The sequence below is a fragment of the Egretta garzetta genome, unplaced genomic scaffold (assembly GCF_000687185.1).
Source record: "Egretta garzetta isolate BGI_Z169 unplaced genomic scaffold, ASM68718v1 scaffold98, whole genome shotgun sequence".
Classification (NCBI taxonomy): domain Eukaryota; kingdom Metazoa; phylum Chordata; class Aves; order Pelecaniformes; family Ardeidae; genus Egretta; species Egretta garzetta.
The window spans coordinates 390489-408727 of NW_009260611.1; the positions used below are offsets into that span (position 1 = coordinate 390489).

Sequence of the window (18239 nt, forward strand, 5' to 3'; positions counted from 1 at the left end):
TAGCATGCTCTAGGTGAGCCTGCTTTAGCAGGGGGGTTGGACTAGATGATCTCCTGAGGTCCCTTCCAACCCTTACGATTCTGTGATTCTGTGATTCTCCTGCTCAGCCAGGTGCATAACAAGCTGGGAGGGAGCACAGCTGGGACAGCTGACCCAAACTGACCAAAGAGCTATTCCATACCGTATAATGTCATGCTCGGGGGGGAGAGCGATCGTGGCTCGGAGAGTGATCACTGCTCAGGACGGGCTGGGCATTGGTCAGCAGGTGGTGAGCAATTGCATTGTGTATTACTTGTTTTGTATATTCGGTATATTATCTTACCATTATCATTATTATTATTATTGTTATTCTTTTATCTTATTAAATTGTCTCTATCTCAAGCCATGGGTTTTTTTGGTTTGTTCCCCCCCCCCCGCCCCGATTCTCTCCCTCATCCCACTTGAGGTGGGGGGGAGTGAGTGAGCAGCTGCATGGTGCTTAGTTGTCAGCCGGGTTAAACCACGACACCAAAAACAGACTTCCCAGAACCCATACTCACAAGAGAATGTCCTGCCCCAGCTACTGCCCAATCCCCCCTGCCTGGCCCCTCCACTGTTCAGTTTCCCCTTTGCTAATCCCTCTACCAACCCTGCAGCTACCACCTCAGCAGCTGGTTTTATCCTTCCATCTCCTGATCTGAGGTTGTGCCATTGCTGTCTCCTGCACCTAAGACACTTTCCTGAAAGCACCTGTACCTTCCATTTCATCTTTGCTGAACTGTTTCAGAAAAATTCAGCCTAAGTCTGACTCCTGGCACAGAGAATTTCAAAGAGGTTATGTTTTGACACTTGTGAACAACTGGAAACAGGTTTGTAAAGAAAAACTTTTTCTTTAGATAGATAGATAAGAGTAACCTTATCTATCAGCAAAGCCAAGGGAGCTACCCAGAAACTGTAAGCATCTGTGACTTCAGAAGCCCATTAACTTTTATGTTGCCCCATACAAGTGTTGGAGCGGAGTTGTTGCCCCAGCTCCTAAAAACACGTGTATATGTGTATATGAGTACCTGTAAGCGCATAGATACATAAATAAAATTTCACAATTTATCTGTCCTCTGTCCAAGCTAAATACTTATTGGCAAAAAATGTCAAGCTTTTTTACCACGCTGAATCAGAACACCATGGTTTAACCATGGAGGCACTGAAAGCACATCCCACTCCCATTTCTGTTGAGTTTGATATAAAGCAAAATCAATGGTTGGACTTGATGATCTTAAAGGTCTTTTCCAACCTAAACGACTCTATGATTCTATGATCATTAAATCACCAGTAAATAGTTATCAGCAGATGAGGATACAATACTTTGACAAACTAACTTCTTGCTTTGGCAAAACATGGTTTTATGAGGAAATGCTTCTTTATAGTGGAGAGGTGCAAACATTATGGTGAATATTTCGAGATGTGATAAGAGTTGTCCACACAGACTCATCCTCTAGCATCTGCCAACATACAACATACATGGTTATTACAATCTCTTTCAGGAATTGCTGAAGAGCACTGTAAGTATAATGATTTAAAAGTCCATACAACACTGTCTTAGCTACCTTACCTGTTTACTTGATAATACAACTATTGCTAACAGCTGCTTTACAAAATAACGCCAATGAAGACTGTGCCTCTTGGAAGCATTTGCTTGCTCTTGCTATTTCTGGGACTGCCGCTGTGCATGCAGACAGAAGGCTGTTTCAGAAACTTCAACGATAAAGAGGCAGTTTCAAAAAAGGCAGGTGAAACACAATGTGTTTACTTGGTCCAGCAAATAGGTTTATTTGTAAAACACAGGATGCTGAAAAAATGCAAGACTTCTACCCTTGTCTCTGAGGGAAGTGTTTTGGGAGACCGAAAGTAGTTTGCAGTTGGTCTAGCTTTGAAAAATGAAGCCTCTACCTCAAAAGGGTGTCCAAAATACATCTGCAGCAGTACATGATATGCAATGGCTCACCACTGCCACAGGGTGTCACAAGTTTAATAATGTTTAACAGAATTCAAAATGTTGCAAGTGAAGATGACAGGGAGAGTCCAATTACAGCTTAACACAGGCTATTACCTTAGTTAACTCATCAACAGCAGCTGTGAAATTTTTTATAAATTTCAATGATCAACAGCAGCTATAAGCAGGACTAGGAGGCAGTGAAACTACCGTATTCTGAAATATGTATCCACTTGAATCAGTTACTTCTACTAAAATACTCTAAATATCTTGCTCTTAACTGCACTTTTGTACCAATTGAGTCTGGAAAATGTTACCATTAAAAATAAAAAGACATGCTTCTTCAGAATAACCATAATTTCTTAGTTCCAAAGGTCAAAAGTAAATAAATAACTAACTGATATACTCCACAAATTATTAATAGACAGTTATGTTACTTTGCAAAGCAATCATCATTGGTTTCAGTACTTGCCCTTTCCTGGACTAGATACATTTCATTTGGTGATACTGAAGCATGAAAATACTTGCAGGGGAAGGAACGGAGGAGATGAAACGGACTCAGAAGGGTGAATTTTACTTATTGGAAGAAAAAACCCACATATCCAGTTTGGGATTTTCATGTACGTGTACGGCATTTTACTTATGTGTATACACACACAGAGATAAGGAGATGGGGGAACATTCAATACAGGGTAACACTTTATCAGTTTAATATTTGAAGGAATAGTATGATTCACCTGAACTTTAAATTATTACAGTTTTTCAAGCTTCCTGTGAATGTGCTCCCGACCCCATGCCAACCCTTCACCCCTTCACTAAGCAATTCAGCGGGACCATTTGCCCACATCAGGCTTCACCAACAGCTCTAACGCTTGTGTGCAATCACACCTCCCTAAATTTCCTTTCAGAGAAGGATTTAAATGTCAAGGGCTGAAAACGGATATTAAACTCTTCTATTTGCACTCAATAGCTTATTTTGTACTTAGGCCTGTAAATACTGGTATTTGGTGATGATAATTTTGTTGAGAAGTGTGGAGGGCAGAAGTTTATAGGAATACCACACACTTTGCCAGGTTTCCATTTCTGCACACTGTAATACTACAAAGGCCGTCTATTGCTACAGGTTGCGAAGAGAACATGAGGCATTTAAGCCAAACATCTTTGACTGTACACCTCTAACCTAACAGACCATGCTTTTAGATCTGGAGTTAGCCTCAGGAATACCAGTAAGAGTACTCAGTAGATCACGGCAGCTCAGAACATTTGAACACATGCAAAACTTCTTCAAGTCTCTCTCCATTTGACAAAACACTTAAATCTGTGCTCAGCTTTATGGACCTATTTATGCCCAGTTAGTTTAACCAGGATTTAAGCAAGCAAGGATTAAAAATAATTTGGAGATCTCTTTTTAAAAAAAAGTCTTTTAGCCTGCTTTCTTAGCTGAGTTGTTTTACCACATTTGAAAACTAAGTATAAAAATGATACTCTGTATACACGCATATTGATCTCTCTAAATGACATAGCCCAGAGAAATTCCCAGGCCATTTTTGCATTTTCCCCATATTCTGCATTCCAAAGTTAGGTCAGGAAGCATGATTTCCCAACTTGACTTTCTGCCTTTTCACATTTCATTTTCAAAGTGATGGTAGGACATTTTCATTTTGTTCCACCTGCCTTCTCCCACTTTTTGCTACCTAGTCTCTGCTCAATCTTCCTCTTTAGTAAACCGGGTGAAGCTAGTTTAAATCAGAAAACTCAGATAAAGTCAGTGGATTTATCCTGACTACAGATCAAAGAATCTCTTTCATTTTAATTAATGTATTAAAAAATTACAAGCCTGACTGATTTGGAAGTAATACTCTGAGATCACTAAGCACCAGCCTTAGCTTCAACATACACATTTGGACAAGCAATGATGCTTTTATTTTAATATACACACACACATATGAATATACATTATTAAGGGAAGAGAAAATAATCCTAGTAGTCTTAAAAATGAACACATAGTAAATTAATGGTGGATTTAAAAATAAATATTGTAAGCCATTCTTTGAATTAAGGAGGGCTTTTTTGCTTATATATTCCTTGATTAAACTATTCAATTATAAACCTGTTTCGCCATTAATGCCAAAAACATGGAAGAAAAATTGTAAGATTTTTCATAGTTGTCTGCCATAGGTTTTTGTTGCTCTGAGAGCTTCTTGCTGATGAGGCGAGCTATTTCACTATGTGAAGTTACAACTAAATTCTCTTCCCTCGGTGCAGTTTTGAACAAGCCAGTGATGTGATCAGACTTGTGTCACTAAGCTTTTCTTATAAAACACATGAGGGTTTTCTTTTTCTGTTTAAAACAGGTTTAGGACAAGTATTGCACATTCATGGAACAAGAAAAAACACTTGTTACCATCCAGTAAAAAACCCACTCTTCTCCCCTTCACCGTTAGGACTAAGAAAAGCAACACAATGAAAAGCTCCCTGAAAGCTGAGAATACGTACCAAAGCTATGTGAAACACAGACAAACTTCACGTCTCTAATGTCAGAGATGCTGGATCTCTGTCTTTTTTGCTTTAGTTCTCCAGGGGGGGCTGGAAAATCATGACAGCAAAATGCTGTAACAAAACCTGTTTGCAGCATGGTCAGAAGAGAATAGATTCTCTCTTCCCTAACAATAAATCCTCTCTTCCCACAAATCATAACCCTAATCAAAATATTGGACTGACAGCTTTCACAAAGAAGCAAGAACAGATGCACAATAATGAATTTCTAATCTCCTAGGAAGCACACACAACTGAAGAAAGCCAAAAATAGAAAGTCAGGCCATCAAGGTATCATCAGAGATGGTTATTGTTCACATTTACAGCAATCTTTCCCCAGATTCTGTAAAGGACTGAAGTTAATGGAACACAAGCGATGGCCTATTAAATTAAAAATAACTAAGTGAGAAAGGGTTTAGTCACTTGCATGGCCAATATAAAAGCATAATTTGAGGAAACTTATTTTTCTTCCCTCAAATTTAGATTTCCTAGAAAGAGTTTATTTTCTATAATGTTTCTAAATGTGCCTCAACTTTGAGGCTTTAATTTTTCACGCTCATCAAAAAGCTTCTATAACGTGAAACACCTCCAGGCAGACATAGGAAGGCATATATTGGCCTTTTATTCTCTCCTTCTCTGAGAACTGCCACTTCTCCACGAAGATGAGAACGCAATTACACCATTGTCATTTTCTAATTAACATTATGGCATCTAAAGCTTTTAATAATCAAGCTGATACAGGAATGCTCAGAGAAAGGAAATAATTGCAACCTCTACAGAGCGTGATAAACAGTAACATGATCGTAAGTTCTTACTTCAAACCAGCAGAAAAGCTTTGGCATTCGCTTAAAAAGAAAGTATAATAAATTGAAAAGCCCTCTCACTCCATTAGTTCATCTAAACAAAATATGTTAAATTAAGATTGTGTATTAACTGTTCTTCTGAATTCAACATTTACTTCAAACTGGAACAACATCCATGAACCAGCACAAATAATGCAATAACTGTTTACATGATATTTTAATAGAGAAAGCCAAGGTATTAACAGTCTTTTGTGACAGTAAGGATTTAATGCACTTCCTTTTAAGAACTATTTTTTTTCGATAAAATAAAAGCATAAATAAGAAATCCCTCACAAATAAACCACTGAAGAGATTCCAGCTCCCCAGCCCAAAGCATTCTTGCTCTCGAGTCAGACAGCATTTTACAGGGAAGATACAGAGCTTCCCTTTGAGTAAAAAGGAAAGAATGCCAATAATTAGCCACCCAGGAGGCATTTGTTTCACAATATTTTTGTTACTCCATGGCTTCCATTGTGATAGGATTTGTGAGGACTTACAAGCAGGCTTGGAATATAGCTTCTAATTCAACAATGCTGGCTTGCCATAAGTAACCCTCATTTGTTTGTCAGAAATCATCAAGGTCGTTACGTTTTCCTCAACACTTTCAATGGCCGCAGAAAAGCTAGAATTTTATTTGTGGTGCACTCCAGAAATTTGAGCTAAAAACAACAGCAATTACATACTGCTGTTCTCACTTCCATTTAAAGGGACAAAATTTGTTTATTTTTTTAAAAAGCAGAATAGATGGTCTACTTAATACTGGCAGATACAAGTAACCCAGTAAAAATGCTAAATCTGAAAGCTGATTTTAAAAAGACCTAAATATCATCACCTTGGATGCAAAACCTCATGACAACTCACCAGGATTCTACCTAAAGACACTGGGAAATACGAACTACAGAACTACAGGAATAGGTGAAATGACAGAGATGAATAGAGGTGCTTGCTTTCTGGAACAATGAAAAGAATTTTCTCATAACCAAAACAAATAAAAGGTTCTCTGAAAGGAGTATTATCAGCACGTTTTTACTGTATTCAGGGTCACAGTCTGGAAGCATAAAACACTGACATCAAAGCATGAGAAAGCCAAGTTGCAGCCTACTGAAAAAAACATGGTACAATTTTCATACAAAAGTATGTTTCCAAAACAGGGCAGGATTTTTATTTAAGGAAAGAAAACCTAGTCCTTTTGTTAACATTCTGCACTGGAAAGGCAGAGATGGAGCGGGTAAGACAAACACATGGACCTCAATTAGGTACACGCTTCCTCCATGGCAGGCTCTAGTTTTATTAAAGTTAGAGATTAAAATCTCTAATTTTATTAAAAAAATTAAAAAACTGCAACACATTTTTGAAGAATCCTTCACATAACCCAAAATTCTCAATTATATTTGCTAGATGGTTTCAAAACCGCTTATCTGCCCCAGAACAAACAGTACACTTAAGAAAACTAAACTATATCTCAACTGTAAAACTCCATAGAATCATAGAATGTTTTGGGTTGGAAGGGACCCCTAGAGGTCATCTAGTCCAACCCCCCTGCAGTGAGCAGGGACACCGCTAACTAGATCAGATTGCTCAGAGCCCCCATCCAACCTGGTCTTGAATGTTTCCAGGGATGGGGCCTCCACTGCCTCTCTGGGCAACCCGTTCCAGTGTTTTAAAAACTTTAAGAGGATCAAATGCATCTTTACTCAAATATACTTTTACTCCATTTTCTCTACTATTTAATCTGTAATGCAAATGCACACCTAGCATTACAGAAAGGAAGACAAAGTGAAAAGAACAAACACTACTTTATCCTAACAAAAATCTGAATTTATTCAGCAGACATTACATTTTACTTACCAAATCCACAGCTATCTGAAGTGTTAAAAGTAAGTTACTACTGAGTCATAATTGGTAAGTCAGCCACGCTTCTGCAACTCCTGCTAGTCTCCTCCTCAAGTACACAACTTCTATTGTTGGGCCTAAAACCAATTAAGGCTTCCCTGGCAAAGAGTAACTTAATTCCTTACACTGGGCCAGGGACTGCAGTCCCCATCTAGTTGATATGATGAACTAAGCAGGTCTGATTTACAGTAATCATCATCTTTTGGAGGGGACTGATTTGCTATGACGATTGCAGCCACTGACTGAACTGCACTCTGAAAGTACCATTTAGAACAAAAGTCATTATCATTTGGAACAAAAGTGCCTTAAAGAAGACAAATCTGTCTTCTGGATGATAACATCCCCATATGGTCTCAGATAAAGATGTTATTGCACTTTAAATAAAGGCAAGGTTTGACATCCATCAAATTAATGATTCAAAAAAAAACAGACCACGAAAAATACACAAAGAACTCCAGAACTCCAGAGAGAGAGTAAGTAGAAAGAAATATTCTCCTATCTATAAATCTAACATAATTACAGTTAAATATTTGAAAAAGGATAATTTATCCATTATTCTAGTTTTAATCTACATGCACTTCTTCCAATCATTATCAAAAAAATCTTTGTAACCACACATCTAGACTAATCTTACAATTTAAAAAAAAAAAATTAACATAAGTCTCTAAGCAAAGCTACAATTCTGCACACAGGGAATCCAATTCTCCCTTCACCTTAAGGCATCTTCCCAGTTGTCAACAAGTAGCAGCACCTCAATAGAGTAAGAGAACAATGGAAAGAATCATTTTTAATAGAGTATGTAACTATCATACTGTGTATATACACCAGTTTAGGAAGAAATCACATAAAAATTTCACAGCTGTCAAATACCAAACACTTCAGATGTGTGTACTTGCATTTTTTTCTGAACAGCAGAAGTCACACTAAAGTATGCTTCTAAACACCCACTCCACACCCTCATTTTTGAAAGTAAACAACTCAATTCAAAATTCATTATGCTTTAATTTGAAATGGCTCCACTCAAAAACAAGCAAAAGAGTTCTGGTTTCTATATTGGAGTTAGAGAGAAATCTCACAAACTCATTCACCTCAGACAGACACAAAACTTAGGAAAAAAAAAAAAAAAAAGAATTTTCAGATTTTTTTCCCCACAATGTAATGAATTTAGGCAATTGATAGGCAAATCAAATTCTCTACAGTAAGACTACTTGGAAGTCCCAAATAAATTATTAGTCATTCCTCCAGAGTCATACAGACCTGCTGGGTTTGACCTGAAGAGTTGTGGAGCAATGATGCCTTGGCTAGGAAGCCACGCTCTGTGCACTTCTGTCCTTCTGCAAACCAGACCGTCTCGACACAAAGGTGGCATCTGGCATGACCAGAGGGTCACGGCTTTTCTCAGGCTCAGAGTCGGTCCCTGCCTCATATCCCCACCCCTGTTGGCTGGTGTGGGAGATGTTTCAGGTAAAAATCAAACCTGGCTTGGGATAGTCCAGAGAGAGCAAGGACCTCTGTTCTGAGACATCTGGAAAGTTGAGAGCCATGAAAGAAGTTTATAATTAATGGGGGGGTGGGGGGTGTGGGGAGAAGGGGAAGCAACAGAGAAAAATCAAATAATCATCAGAAACACAGAGGGAAAGACTGACCTTAAGCTAGGGTTACCCTGTTATGAGACCATAGGCTGTGGGCTTAAGAAAACTTAGAATTTATTTTCTTAACTAAACATGAGTTGTCATCTGGTTAGGAGCGAACAGTGCCAGCAGTTCAGAAATCACGATAATTATCAACAAGCACTGGCACTTCAAGAATAGCAACAACTGTGAGCAGACATTTGGGCCCAAGAAACAGATTTAAAACTTAACTCAGAATGTTAGCAGGAGAAAAGGCAATGAGCTGAGCACGGCTCTACCGCTTGACTTATGAGAGCAGCACAGGTCACATCTTTTCATTCCACTGCAGTTAGAAAATGCAGCTTAAAAGCTATAGATACAATTAAATAGTGGATCTCAGTGGGAGGAAAGGAGGAAAACAGAAAGCCTTTAAGTTTGAACCACACTTACAGAACTCTCCTGGAGATCAGCATTTTCTAACTTGTGAGATTATGTAAGAAATACTCATCCATGTGTCACTAACACTGTCACATTTATCAGAAAAGATAAACCCAATAATGAGCAGAACACATTTAAAGGACAGAGTGGTTTTTTTCAGGTAAAGTAGAAAAATTTGCATCTTTGGCACTTGTTGAATATACACAGCATACAGGGGTTTCTAAATTTTTCTTAAAGTTTTAAGGCTGCAGACATCCTGTGGTGATATGAAAAACTAGTTTAACACCTGTCTAACAGGCATCTACCTTTATAACTACTAAATCACTTGACCGTTACTGAATTTCTACTGAAAGTTCTGCTCTCATCACACTCCACAGGGGTTTGGAATGCTACTGAATCCCACCCGATCTCGACAGAAGTGCTGAAGTTACTTCAGTAGCATCCTATTCATATACTATGACTTTTCACTTAAATGTTGAAATAACACTGTTTGAGGATTTGGGGTTTTTTTATTTTATTTTATTTTATTTAAGTAATCATAGGATCGTTTAGGTTGGAAAAGACCTTTAAGATCATCAAGTCCAACTGTTAATATCCCACATAGGCTTCCAGAAATTTTAGCCAACCTTTTTCGCTTACCAAAATGTGACCTTTGAAATGAAATACTTACATAACTGGTTTTGTAACAAGAAGATTATTCCTTTAACACCAGAAGAAGCTGCAGGCTTGCTGAATCCTTTTCCCCAATATAGCCCATAGCAGTTCTGGAGTGGGGTGTGACACTGGGAGGAAGAGAAGCATGTAACAGTGTCAGGAGTGGCACTGGGGCGGGAGGAAGGAATCCGTCACCCTTCAGTGAGTACAAACCCCCAGAAGGGAAACTGCAGCCCCTCTGGCCCAAAGAGAAAGGAAATGTGTGAATCATCAGAGAGCCCTTTTCCCCACCAGGGAATTTGTCCTTCAAGGCAGAACTCATGAAAAAGGCTTCATGAACTGGGAAGACGACTGGAGAGAAAGGGGCAGATTTATGCACTGCAGTACAAGCACGCACCCTTCCAAGGATGTACCAGCAGGCAGAAGGATACCCGCGGGAGGCGGAGGGCCACCTCACGCCACCAGAGAACACCGACATGCAACCACACTGCAGCACTCACAGAAACCATTTGAGAACTTCTGAACACGTCAGACTTGAACTTCAAATAAAAAAAGGAGACATTGCAAACAAAGCAAAAATATATTTAGGTCAAGATAAAGAGGAACCATACTAATTTTTCATTTTATTTCACACGTTTTCATGTGTAAGACAACTATAAGCTTTGGTGAGTGGCTTTGTGCTGTTGGAGCTGTCAATTCTTGCACTGCGTATCATGGGTTTACAACCTTACCCATGCAATGCAGCTAACCGAAAGGTGCTCTTTGAGTGTATGTCACATCCCACCAAATGAGAGCTGCGAACCCAAGTTCAGTTCATCATCAGGGAAATTAAAACCACCTATCAGTACCAAACCTTGTGGTAATCTCATAAAGACACACAATTTAGCATGTCTAAAAAGACAGTAATTATTCCTAAACAGGAAAGTTGAAAAACTGATACCCGTACAGCTATATAGCTATCAGTAAAATCTGCAGTTTTCCGGAATCAATAGAATCACAGAATCCTTTGGTTGGAAAAAACCTCCAAGATCACTGAGTCCAGCTGTACCTTTGCAACATAAAAAGTAGAAGAAAATATTTCTTTTACATTTTCACAGTACATGGCAGAAAAAAATGGTTGTAAAATAGGTTTCAGCACTGAAAATTATGTCTCATGCAGAGATACCATAAAACAAAGACAGAAATCAATTAAATTATTTAATTAATAGCAAATTGTTCTACAACAGTTTAAAATATGAATGAGACAGCCAATTATGCAGCTGCTAAACAGAACAACTCATTAAATAATTTAATTGGATTATTAATTTTCTAGTTTTGATGTAATTTACTCGTATGACATAGAAGTCTGATTTATACTCAATGTAGAAACTGGTCTTGTGATTTGGTTGCATTTTTCTAAAATTATTACTTTATTTCTGGCTGTAAGTGTTTTAGAAACACTCCGCTTGTGATTTCAAGTACTAGGAAGGGCAAACTGACTACAGTGCTCACATAAGGGGATCAATACCTAAGCTGCTTTCAAATACTTCTTAAAAAAAAAAAAAAACTAGGAAGGTTTGAAGTGGGATGTGCCCGTACTGCAATTCTATTATATAGGGACAAGAAAACATAAGACAACCTCTCATTCATACAGGACAAATAGCTGTGCCAAAAGCACAAATTACACCTAATTACAGGGTATAAGTCTGTCATCTTTCTTTTTATAACCTAGCCGTTTACACACTTTGATTTTTGACTTCCATTTGGGTTTATTAACATCAAAGCTTTGTCATCACTTATCTGTTTCTACAGACTTTTTTACCTGAGGCAATAAATAAAAACTTCTTTGCATTTCAGCTTTTCGGATGCAAGGAAGGTTTAGTCTACATTGTTCTTATGATGTTTCATGCTTATTAAACTTTCATATGTTGTTGTAAAGTTTATTGCCCTTGGCATACCAATCTTAAATGTACTATAATTAAACCTACTCTCATTGCATATAAGTGCATTAGCACTATCCAATGATAAATTTTATTCTTACTGTTAAGTCTATTTTTCATGTAATTACACTGTCTTGCATAAAAGTATAATGGACAATTTAGTCTAATGCATTGTTTAGCTTTTTGTCAAACAAAGCAGCAATGAATTTTTAATTAAGCTATACAGGGCTTCTTCTGTATATACAGATTACAGAAAAAAGCCCCACAGATGACCATCCTTGAAGAAATGGAGAAAATAAAGTTAGGGTTAGGAGGTTAAAATAGACAGTCACATTGAAGAGATTCCTCTCAAACTCAGAAAGGTAAAGGACAGACTTCTGCCTGAAAGCTATGATTATAGAAACACAAATATATTGTCTAAAACTAATCTGAAGATATCAACTGCTAGAATTAAAATTCCTACTAGAGCATTAAAAGGATATTTCAAAATAAAATGTCTTTTGAATCAAATATATTATCTTTGAATCAAAAGAAAAGTTCATCAGTTTGACTAGCCAGTATGAATAAGAATCTTCATGAAAGAACAACTTCTATTGGAGCAATATTTTTTTTTACTGTACACTACTTTCTCCTAGATCACATTTCTCTGTATTACTTATGAAAATGTCACAAAAGACAGACTTATGAAAGCCTTTAAATAAAGTCAAAATATAGGACAGCTACGGCTTTGTTTCTATTCACAGGTTCTACTGTCATCATAGGGAGAAATTAAGCTAGTTTGACATTATTTATTCTTGATAAGTCCATGCTGGCAATTATTAATCTCTTCACTAGCCTGCACATAAATAAAAACAGTTTGATAAACTTTTTTTGGGGGGGACATCAATATTAAGATGACTGCACCCTCTCTCCTTGACTCCTCTCCCCCCTTTGACAACTGGTACATTTATCCTTTCCAGTCCTTTAAACCATCCTGCACCATTTCTCAAAGATAAGGCTGCTATTAAATGACTTAGGAGGTGATCTGGTTAACTCAAGCAACAAATGTTAGAAGCACTGCCCCCAGATGAGTTAATAGGGCTTTATCCTTCCTTCTCATATTTCCTACCTAGGCACCATCTGGAAAAAAATCTCAAGAAAGGGAATTTGGAACTCACAACTTTTCCGAGGAACAGCCTATTTGCCTCTGTACCCCCAATAAATCCACTGTAAAAATACTGCATTAGTCTGAAGTCCTCTAAACATGGTAAGTTCCTTGTGTTTTGTCATGTGTCTCATCTGCACCTATATTCTTAATGACTTTTTTCCACTTCAGTGTCTTCTGAAAATCATAAACTGGTGAGGTAAATCCTACAGGATTATAATCACCTGCACCATTTTTCCCACTTACATTCCAGTGTTGGGAGTGTACAGTCAGGTAGCAGGAACATTCAGATACAGACAATTCTGGCAGGAGCATATCAAGATCTGAACTTTGCTTCCACTTTGAAGGTGCTAATACATATAGAGACTTTCTGCCTGTTCTATCACATCTTACTGTAGTTTTCTAATCTAAAACTGAGACAAAAATTTTCACTTCAGTTTTCGCCAAGTGTTTCATTTCAACATTATCAATATCCAACACCAGCCTTTTCACTGTTTTCAGACAGGAGGATCTTTAATACTTTTCATAAAGCTTAATTTGCTTGACTTCTAGCATGTCTCACTACCCCCTCTGACCTTCTGTGTAGTCAGGCTCCTGCTCTAGTCTTCTGGTTTTTGAGGTGCTTATATTTTCCCTTATGTTTGGAGTCCTTCTCTGGAAGTTTCTCTTTGTTGTCTGGTATTAAAATTCCAATTATTTTCTGTGCTTCCTCCATAACGGAGATCCTATGTTCTTAAATCACGGCTTTATTTAATTTCTCAAAGTTTGCGTTTGAATTTGAAACTAAATCAAAGCAAAACCCTTATGCATTTTTAAATTTTAGTATTATTTTCCATTCAAATTTATTTTTACATCTATATACTGTTAGTCAAGCTTCTACAATGTCCTCACTGAACAGGATCTAGTCTACAACTAGCATATTCCTTTGCAAGCACACAGAGCTATGCTGCAAAAAAATGTGGCAGCTGTTAACCCAGGAACACACAGGCTTTACCATTATTATTAGCATTTGTTTGGCAGTTTGTAATTGGGGAAAATGATTCTATGGTGATTTCGGTTAGTATCTCTCTGGGAAAGAGATATTTCCGTTCAAATCCAAATCAAATCCTGAAGGTCTAAAGCACACTTTCTAATGTTATAGGTGACGAGCTGTGCTATTACTATGATCAGGAGATCAAAGAACACATTGAGAGAGAAATACATTAAAGAAGTTTGGCTTCCTTGGCCTAGCAAAATGAAAGCTAAAAGACATAAAATTGTTCCATATAAAAACATGAAGTAGTAAGGGAAAGGTCTCAAATGTTAAGCAGAATTATTATAGTTTAAAAAAAAAAAAAAGTAAATGTGGACACAAAACACTGACCAGAAATAAAGGTAGCTTAAAAATAAGATGGTCCCAAACAACCAAGTCTGTAACAGTCCCTCCAATCAAAAGATTAGGAAAACAAAAGCTACGAGCCATAATGCGTCAAAATGAAGGTTGAGCAATTTTTTTACTTGAATTATATAGGACACGCTTACCTGCCGCAGGAGGGTTTTAGATTTGAGGTCCCAAAGGACCCTACCCAGCTTACAGGTTCCTAAAGGTCTACTGATCTTTCCAAATGGTTTTACCTTTTCTGCCATTCCCTTTCCCTCTCCCCAGTTTGTCCTCATACACAAAAGATAAATTCACTGTGTACCATTAGCATCTCGTTCTCTACCTGATCCAGTAGATACAGTTCTATTTTCTTGACTCTGTGCTTTGGCCTATGGATACCACAGGTCTCTTGAAATTGATGCAGTGCCCTTTCATTAAGATCACAAACAGACATCCACTCTGCAAACAGATGTTTCAGCTAAAGGAGGCTATTTCCCTTCCCTCTTTCCCACTGGTCATCACTGTTTTATTACCAGTGATATGCGCTAATGTAGGCAATTTTGCCTGAAGCAGGGTGGGGAATGCTCACACAGTTTGGCTGTGGGGAGACCAATCACCAGCTGATGAATGGTGAAAAGATGCTTAGAGGTGGTCACATTTCCAACAAGCTTAGTACAGAAGAGAAAGTCTGCCCATGAAGTAAATCTTACCTACCTATTGCTTCTATATTTTCCTTGCTTTCTGCCATTTGTGTCCTAGTCTCATCTGTTCTTTTACAGCTACATTCTCATTTGTCTTACTACTTCCTCCAGGGTACAAAGACCAGGCAAAGAAATTTCTATGACATTCTCTCAAACTTTCCACTTCTTCCTTGCTCTTAGTTTATATTGGACCTTCTGTCCTGGAATCCAGAAGCAATTTGCCTCAGGTGTTTAATTGGGACACATCCGTAGAAGACTCATCTCCCTCCAACTGCTCTCCAATAACTGAAGAGCCCAAATCTTCATCATTACCACAAATTATTTCCTAATTTTGTTGCATCTTTACCTTCCTTCTCTAAGATGTAGATGGAGGACAGAAAGTCACCAGAACATCTGCCGCTGATCATCATCCACAACTTGCACTAGACTTATTTAATCACTTCAGCAGAAATTTGCCAGTGTCATCTGTCACCGCAAAAGGCAACGAAGAGACTTCCACCCCCAACATGGTACAATGCTTTCTTTCATCTTGTGCCCACATGTATTATCCTCATTCTGCACAAACACTGTACCTTTCTAATTTTAAGTTTTAGATCCATTCACTTCTTCCTAGCCCACACTAAAAAGTTCCCTGGCCACGATCTGATATTTTGATTCAGAGCTCATTATAGATATTTTGCTGAACGTTATAAATTTAAGATTTTCTGCCAAGGGGAATTGAACAAGAAAAATCCTGACTAGGAGTATGGATATCATGTTGCCTTCACCCATGAACTCATGAGGCCACAAACACTTGAGTTTAATTTTGGAACTTATTTAAAAGAAAAAAAAAAGCAGCAAATAAGGTTCAAAGATGAGAATGATTCAAACCTGTAAGCCACATCTAGAGCTGAATCTATTTCTCCCATCTAAAAAGATCAGAGAGCAATTTATTTTGATTGTGTTCTTACCAAGGAAAATATTAAAGCTTCTTTGTTTTGACATGGATAATCTACAGGCATAATGAGACTAAACAAGAAGATGCAGGTTTCAGATTGGGAAGGGAGCATGAACAGCAACAGTAAACAGCTGAACTGATGATATCTGTAAGAGCAATGAAGAGGGCTTTCTCAGGCTCTACAACAAGCAAGTAAAAAACAGCAAGGTGTTTAAGATGGCAATATATACCTTGCTCTGTTCTCTCATGCCTTGCAGAAATAATTTAAGACAGGTAACATCAGAAAAGACCATTGCTGGAACTGGTTAAAGTGCTGAAATTCCTATAAAACTAGAAGGTACACTAGCTGCCCAAGACCAGGAGCCTGAAACATCAAGCTTTGTGAACGTGAGCTGATCGCTGTACATAAAGCTGGTATTAGATGCACGATGTCACAGCCTGCCTGAAGGCTGAATGCACACAGCTGGAACCACACCAGGCAGCTGCCTTAAGCTGGGAACTACCTTACCTGGGAGTATGCCCCTCTCCTTCTCACAAATAGCGCATGAGGGATTTTTTGGTGATAAAAATCACTGTTATCTTATTTTTGAGAACTTAAATACAGCCAGATACTCTGCGTGTGTGTGTACACACACAAGCACACTTAGACAAAGAGCTGTACATAAACAGCTGTATACAGCATTCTGTTAACTGGAAAATAATGGCACTGGTAAAAACAAGCAGCTTATGAAGTACAGAGTGTTAAGTATTTGGGGGGGGGTGTTGCCATATGACAGAAAATTATAAAATCTGGTATTTAAAAAGATCTACCTGCCTTCGAAATACCCCTTGAAACAGAGCAGTAAAATTCTATCAGAAATAAAAATTGTAGAATAAAGTACAGAAAGAGATAGGTTCTATTGATACTATTTCTTTGTAACTGACACGTGGCAAAACATCACTTGAATTTTAAATGGACTCTATGTATATTGCTTTGGCACACATAGACAAGCAAATTGCTTAAGTTTTTTCACCCTTTTGTTCAAGGGAATCAGCCATTTTCTACTCCCAGACAATTTGTGTTTGAGAGTATTTCAAGCTTAGAACAGCAACATACCTCCAAGCACCCGCATGCACACCGTACCACAGAAACCACTAACCTGGAGATGTCCCTGTATAGTTTATCTGTATTTTCTCCACTTCACTATAGGACCAAGCAACTTATACTTTCAACTGCTACAAAACTGCTATAACTTTACATCCCACACGATAGACTTACCTATCTTTTCTCCAAAGATACATTCACTAAAAATAGCAAAAATGCAAGAAAATATGTTTGAAACATTACTTTTGTTGAGTCATCTGTTCACAACAGATGAGAGTCTGGAAAACAACCACAGTAACAATGACAGAATAGACATACTTAAGGACCATAAAATACTAAATGAAGACACTAAGCTGTATTTTCTTTCTTTGGCTTCTAACAATGGGAGTGCACCTATTAACGTTATCCACTCTAATTTGATTAAACCATTGTCATTCTTGAGCAGGAACTGCTGGAGCACAGAATTAACAATGCCAATAACAATTCCAAAAGCTATAAAGAAAAGCAGTAAATCAGACCAAACAATACTAGAAAGAGAAGACAAGTGGAAAAATTAAAAGTCATCAAGGAAAAAAATATGAGAACAGATCTTCAGAAACGTTAGGACAGATCCCGAGGGAAATACAAGGGGAAAATCAATTAATTAGACATCCAAAGTAATACAAGTAATAGGAATAAATGAACAGTAAGATTCTATAGGTAGAAAACTAGCAGAGAAATACATGACACTGACACACATTTTTTTCCATAAAAAAATTAAACACAATAGTTTTAAATTATAAATAAAAAACACATCTGCAACAAGACATTGTATGGCACAAGAGGGATACCAGAAAAAGAGAATCTGTAGGTAGTGGGTGGCATTCATGGTTAAAGAATGTGACTAGAGATGTAAATGCCTGACATTACATAGGTCATAACCCTTACCAGCAACATAAGTTCAGCCAGGTTCTTTAACTTGGATAATTTTGGCAAAAAATAAGCTCTGCACCAGGCTGCAATAAGGACAAGGGAGTTTGAGACACATGAATTTTCTAATGCTCCCCACAAGCTAGGACTAACTGTACATCAAGCAAAAAAAAGTTTCTAACAGCTGAAATCCAATGTAAATGAGTTCAATGTAAATTAACCATGGAGGATGGAAGGAAGTCAT

At 37.7% G+C, this 18239-nt stretch overlaps 1 protein-coding gene across 1 annotated transcript in view; it reads right to left on the reverse strand.

Annotated features, from left to right (window-relative positions):
- Window positions 1-10013, reverse strand: part of MICU2 (mitochondrial calcium uptake 2) — a 106778-nt gene extending 96765 nt beyond the window's left edge. The window contains exon 1 of the mRNA XM_035900416.1: window positions 9958-10013. The gene's annotated coding sequence lies outside the window, so the exon portion shown is untranslated. The remainder of the gene's footprint in view (window positions 1-9957) is intronic.
- Between the last annotated feature and the right edge of the window lie 8226 nt (window positions 10014-18239).